General features: G+C 39.2%; 1 long non-coding RNA gene across 1 annotated transcript; it reads right to left on the bottom strand.

The window, feature by feature from the left end:
• Positions 1 to 52: 52 nt before the first annotated feature.
• On the bottom strand, positions 53 to 2,663 carry LOC115570876 (uncharacterized). The gene is made up of 3 exons (XR_003981829.1): positions 2,279 to 2,663; positions 1,062 to 2,120; positions 53 to 903 (listed from the first exon to the last, which is right to left on the bottom strand). It is a non-coding gene; the product is annotated as an uncharacterized LOC115570876 (long non-coding RNA).
• Positions 2,664 to 7,013: the final 4,350 nt, after the last annotated feature.

Here is a 7,013-nt window from a genome sequence, read left to right as displayed (position 1 = left end):
ACCAAAAAAATGGAAAAATAAAAACAACAAAAAAGCATAAGAAGCGGTAAAAATAATACTTGATATAAACTTTAATTTAAGATATATAAACACAACTAGAAATTATAAAAATTATTATCTAAATACACCGCGAAATAACACAAACAAGTGGATGATGATGAGGATTGGGGCTGGTCAGCCATGTGAAGGACCGTGCATTCTGGGCGACCACTTGGTGGTGCCCGGCTCTGTCCCCTCACCTAACTCGCCAGTGCCTCCATGGTCTGGTCAGTACTCTTCCCCATTACTAAGCCTAAGTTAAGATCACCCTGCCCCTTACTCTAACCCCAACCTAATTGAAATTTGGCCCTAAACCCAACCTTTCCCCTAAATTAAATCTATATTAGTCTAGCCCCATTTGTGGCCCTACCCCTAATCCCAAATCTACAGCCTAATTTAGTTCCCTAACCTAACCCTGACTCCAAACCCTGACCTTAGCCCGTAAATTGACTCAAGAGGTCGTATTAGATACCGTGTATAGCCAACAAACAAAACAAATGAAGGCAAAGTAAGATACACGTGGTACGAAAGTTTAGGGACCGGTTAAGGATAAAGGATGGAAGACAGGTAATGGGAAAGGAAATGAAAAGGGTAAAGGAAGAAGGATAATAGGATAAATAAATTCATTATAATAAATACAATTGATAGACAAATTCATAGGGGAATACAATATACTTTATTCGATTAAAAACAAGTTCAGAACAAATACATTACAGAGAAGACAAATACGTTACAGAATAAATACATTAAAGACACAATAAATTCATACAAAACAAATTGGTTTAAAAACAAATAAGTTACAGCATAAATGCGTGAAAAACAAACTAGTTAAAATACAAATAAGTTATATAAATAAGCTAAAAACTATCACAGTTAAAAACAAACACAAGTAAATTCATGGTATACGTAACAACAGAAAAGAGTTCATGGTAGAGTATAAAAGGGAGACAGAGAGCAAGAAGAATTCAGTTTGGCAGGAAGCTTTGGAGGAGCAACATCTCCCCAGCATTGATGGGACTCACCTGCAGGATGGCCAAAGCCTGAAGAAGTCCTAGTCGGACGAAACGTCGCGCGCGCCACCTGCAGGAAACATAGAAAAACAAAAGGTTAACCAAAAAACAAACATGGGAGGGAATTATAGAAACAACGTAACGCCAAACCATAAAAAATAAAAAAGACCAAAAAAATGGAAAAATAAAAACAACAAAAAAAGCATAAGAAGCGGTAAAAATAATACTTGATATAAACTTTAATTTAAGATATATAAACACAACTAGAAATTATAAAAATTATTATCTAAATACACCGCGAAATAACACAAACAAGTGGATGATGATGAGGATTGGGGCTGGTCAGCCATGTGAAGGACCGTGCATTCTGGGCGACCACTTGGTGGTGCCCGGCTCTGTCCCCTCACCTAACTCGCCAGTGCCTCCATGGTCTGGTCAGTACTCTTCCCCATTACTAAGCCTAAGTTAAGATCACCCTGCCCCTTACTCTAACCCCAACCTAATTGAAATTTGGCCCTAAACCCAACCTTTCCCCTAAATTAAATCTATATTAGTCTAGCCCCATTTGTGGCCCTACCCCTAATCCCAAATCTACAGCCTAATTTAGTTCCCTAACCTAACCCTGACTCCAAACCCTGACCTTAGCCCGTAAATTGACTCAAGAGGTCGTATTAGATACCGTGTATAGCCAACAAACAAAACAAATGAAGGCAAAGTAAGATACACGTGGTACGAAAGTTTAGGGACCGGTTAAGGATAAAGGATGGAAGACAGGTAATGGGAAAGGAAATGAAAAGGGTAAAGGAAGAAGGATAATAGGATAAATAAATTCATTATAATAAATACAATTGATAGACAAATTCATAGGGGAATACAATATACTTTATTCGATTAAAAACAAGTTCAGAACAAATACATTACAGAGAAGACAAATACGTTACAGAATAAATACATTAAAGACACAATAAATTCATACAAAACAAATTGGTTTAAAAACAAATAAGTTACAGCATAAATGCGTGAAAAACAAACTAGTTAAAATACAAATAAGTTATATAAATAAGCTAAAAACTATCACAGTTAAAAACAAACACAAGTAAATTCATGGTATACGTAACAACAGAAAAGAGTTCATGGTAGAGTATAAAAGGGAGACAGAGAGCAAGAAGAATTCAGTTTGGCAGGAAGCTTTGGAGGAGCAACATCTCCCCAGCATTGATGGGACTCACCTGCAGGATGGCCAAAGCCTGAAGAAGTCCTAGTCGGACGAAACGTCGCGCGCGCCACCTGCAGGAAACATAGAAAAACAAAAGGTTAACCAAAAAACAAACATGGGAGGGAATTATAGAAACAACGTAACGCCAAACCATAAAAAATAAAAAAGACCAAAAAAATGGAAAAATAAAAACAACAAAAAAAGCATAAGAAGCGGTAAAAATAATACTTGATATAAACTTTAATTTAAGATATATAAACACAACTAGAAATTATAAAAATTATTATCTAAATACACCGCGAAATAACACAAACAAGTGGATGATGATGAGGATTGGGGCTGGTCAGCCATGTGAAGGACCGTGCATTCTGGGCGACCACTTGGTGGTGCCCGGCTCTGTCCCCTCACCTAACCCCTAACCCTAACCCCTAACCCCTAACCCTGATTCTACACTGTAAGAAAAATCTGTGTATTAACAGTTGAATGATTGTACATTTTAACAGATATTGTCCATAAATGGGATTCACAGGTTTATTTCTGTAAATTCACATCCCGAATTGCATTATGGGATTTTGAACTCCCAACCAACCTCTCTTGGCGGTCATTGTTTGCAAGTGTCTGCATTTCATTTGTGGTAAGGAAAACATTTATTAATTAACAATACAGTATAAATAAATCAATAATAAAGCAACTGTTTTATTAACAGTAGGTCTAAAGGAGTTGGAAAAGTTATATTCTGGAATAGTCAAAATACGGCTCAGATATCACGTTAATGTTTGCTAGTACTAACGGTAGCTCGCAACGTTAGACTACGTTAGTCTAACGTTAGTTATACTCTATTGTAAATTAAAACACTTGGTTTGATTATTTTAAATTTAGAAACTGAGAAATGAATTAATTGTTTGCAAGATTAGAAACAGCCGCTTTGTATATGAGCCTGTCTGTCGTGATAAAGATCGCTCGTCAGTTGGTCATCTGTGAGTTTACAGTATAATTTACAGTATTTTCTGTTAACCGCACGTGACGTCATAACTCAACCCCCTCCTCACTCCCTGTGCGTCTGTCAACGCAGGTCCGTCAAGGTCTCGCTCGGCCCTCTTCACTTCACTTCAAGGTAAGCCAATAGATTGAACTTTCAAAGAGACTCTTTCTCGGTAAAATATTAAATACATAGGCTATTATATAAACGTTAATGTTAGTAGATCAGAGTTAACGTTCGCTTATGTATTTTACTATGGTCTCGCGACTAGCTAGCTACTCTAGCTTTAGCTAGGTTGGTCTGTTAGCTGCCTGTTGTCCCGTTGTTGACAGATTACGTTTTCTCTTTTTTTTTGACCTATTGACCGCGGAAATATGGCTTTATTTCACCGGAGCAGACGGGTAAGGAATGTGCAGCCTCAGCTAACGTTAAGTGAAATAACATAGCAGCCTTAAACAAGAAAAAAATACGTCAGTGTTGTAAAGGAACACTAACGTTGCCATATTTTCCGGACTATAAGTCGCGCTTTTTTTAGTAGTTTTGCTGGCCTAGCGACCTATATTTAGAAGCGACTTGTATATCAAAAATACGCTATGTCATCTATGACCACAAGAAGACGGCAGGGAGGCTTTTATTTCTAAATCCCTCCTCATTCAGTAGCTCATCTCCATCCTCGTCACATGCAGTTCTCTTGCTGCGCTGTCAGACCTGGGTCTCTGTCTCCATTGCGCCGTAGCGCTTCACTGCCATTCGAGTCAATTCAGAAGATTGTCACAACGTGCGCTGGTCTGTCTCTGTCTCTGTCTCTGGACATGGAGCAGAGACCCAGGTCCGACAGTGCAAGGCTGTCCCTCTCTGAAGCAGAGGATGAGGTTAGCTTCACTCCCGTAAGTCTTAACAGACAGTCCACACAAGTTGAAGGAGTTTCTGATCAAATCCCCATCAGTTTGTTCCAGGACTGAGTTGTTTTTCTTTATCCTTTTTCCTTTTATTTAACCCAGTTTGTAGCGGGTTACTTAGTTCCGGCCTTTATTTGTTTGTGTACACAAAGCCCAGGCTATTATATGAGACCTGGCTATTAATTAAATGTCCCGTGTGCATGACCAGAGTCTTCACCTACATCCACAAACGGGAAAGGCATGAGTTCAGAGAGAAGTCTGAGGAAAGGGGCTGGGACTTTTGACTTGTATATTTTCAAAATGTAGCCTGCTAGTACCGTTTTTCCAGGATCGCCAACCCTACCTTTAAAAGAATCTTGATGTGGTTCGACAGTATCTCTATAGAATCCAGTATGCACTGCACAAAGTATGGCCTATCAGTGTTTATTTACCCTATGACCATTCTGTCTTCACTTACAACAGGATGCCTTAGGAGAGCTGCCAAACACACCGTGTATCATCATAATGGGTAAGTATGTTTACAGTATAGGTGTTGTATAGGCTGTTTATTTCATTGCTCATCTTGAATACTTATATCAAAAAACTGAATGTGAATCACGTAATTTTAATTTGAATTGGTGAACTGCAATAACTGCATTTGGAAAAATTAATCTGAATAGCATAATTTTGAAACAGAATTCATTTGCTCTGAAACCTTATTCAGTTATGGCAATTCAAATTAGCTTCATGTCATTCAAATTAAGCAATATAAGTTTTTCAAATTCAGTTTATAGTGACATGCATTTCTGCACATAAAATGTGTGTTGTCTTTTTGTATTGTATTTTGCAGATGAACGACAGTACAAGCTGGCAGTGGATCAAGTTACTTTTAACAAGCACATTAGCTGTCGTCTGGTGGAGTTCAGCTGTATGTTCAGCCTCTTTTATGTACTTAACATAAAATATCTGAAGGAAGCAGCCCTGACACTAGAGTTCATCCAGAGGTATGTTTTGGCAATGCCCATTTTATCGTGTACTGTACTGTACTTAATGTTGCAATACCAAGTGACATGATACATTTTGTGTTTGCCACAGGAGCCTGCTGGGTATCAACCCCGAAAGAGGGTCGAAGGCTGAAAAAAAAGGTGCAAACAGTACAATGTCCCCCCCAAAACTGCTGCGATTCCTATCGGATCTGAATGACTTTAAGAATCCTTGAAAGATATGAAGGTCATTACACACTCTCCTTTGTTACTAACACACTCTCTCTCTCTTGTCTGTCTCACTCAAGTCTTTGGTCACAAGTCCAAATCAAGTTTCAAGTCCCTTGAAAATTAAAGCCTCGTTGTGATGAGCCTTCCATCATCTGCTGCGATCTGGTCTGCTAAGAATACTGCACAGTTATATCTAAGAAATTCAAAGCATTTACTGTATACTGTAAATACTGTATGCTAAATAGATAAAGGAGTGATAATAGGCTTATACTATTATTATCACTCCTTTGTCTAAAGCATACAGTATTGATTAGTTGTTTACGATATGATCCCTTTAAACAGGCTATTGCAATGCCATATGAAGAAAACACACAATGCAAGCATTCCTGTAAACGGGATTTACCGTTTTTTACAATCTGGACCTTATTTCTAGCATAAAATACAATCATTTACCCACCCAGATAACTTTGGTGTCATTACAAGTTGTTCCGACGAAATTAGATCCAGCCGAGAGCCGCGTATATCCTTATAATGGAGTCTACAGGGTAGCAGAATGCAGCCTCTAAATAACACATTATCTGCAGAGAAACTCGTTCATTTCACCAATATTTTGTTATGATACGCTAGTCCTATTCCCCTCTGAGTCCAGGGTTAGCTGTTATCAACATCCAGGGTCTGTAGGTTGACCTATTAACCTCTGACCTGTAGGGGTGTCACGATTCTCCAAATCCTCGATTCGATTACATTTTGATTCTAAGGTCACGGTTCGATTCGATTCTCGATTTTTACATTTATTTTTGCACAGGTTGCTATGCCATTTTAGACTAGACTGTTATGCAATATAATATCTGACCTTTGTTCGCATTGTACCACACTATATTGTCAAATTTAAAACATTTATAAACAACATAATGTAACAATAACTTATATCTTCAGTCAATTGGAAACTTAAACAAAATAACCTGCCATCTAGTTTCTGCAGAGCTTACAAACTGTGGCTTTTTTGGCGACAACGCAAACGTTTTCAATATAACTCACTGGAAATCCAAAATACTTCCACACCTGAGACTTCAGTGAAAAAGGAGGGGGTTCAAGTTCTATCGATGGGTCTCCTGCGTCTGCAGTTGCCATTGTTGTAAGAGTGGCATAGCCCCTTTCAGGATTAGGGCGGTGCGTGAGGTGTGTGTGCGTAAGGTGCGTAAGGTGTGAGTGGGCGAGCGAGAGAGAGAGAGCGTGCGTGCCTGACTGAATGGGAGAGGAAGGAGAAGCGAAAGGAGTAACAGTAGTAGCGACGGCAATAAAGTGTACAATATAGGCTGCAGTTTGGCTGTGAATAAAGGCGACGCCTCCTCCAGATACAGCAAAGCTCCCTGGTATTATTTCCCGACCAGCTTAACACGTGAAAGGGGTTCACCCCTAAGATAAACACAAACTTCGACTCTGGAGGAAATCATCTCCCTGTGCTTCCCGACCACGGTCTGGCAGCCGAACAGGAATGGTGTAACACCATGCTGTCGTTTGACTGGCTGTAGCTAATAGCTACTGGCTTAGCTAGTAGCTAGAGGTGGTTGACTCACAGCACTTCAACATGAGTGTTTTTTTTTCTGCTCGGCAAGCCGACCGGACGTGACGCGGGGGTGTGGCAGCATCGACAATCCCATTTTTTAATTAGAAGTT

This window comes from Sparus aurata, chromosome 20, assembly GCF_900880675.1.
Source record: "Sparus aurata chromosome 20, fSpaAur1.1, whole genome shotgun sequence".
Lineage (NCBI taxonomy): Eukaryota > Metazoa > Chordata > Actinopteri > Spariformes > Sparidae > Sparus > Sparus aurata.
Note: the sequence above shows the minus strand (reverse complement) of the source record. Positions and strands in the feature narration are given on the sequence as shown.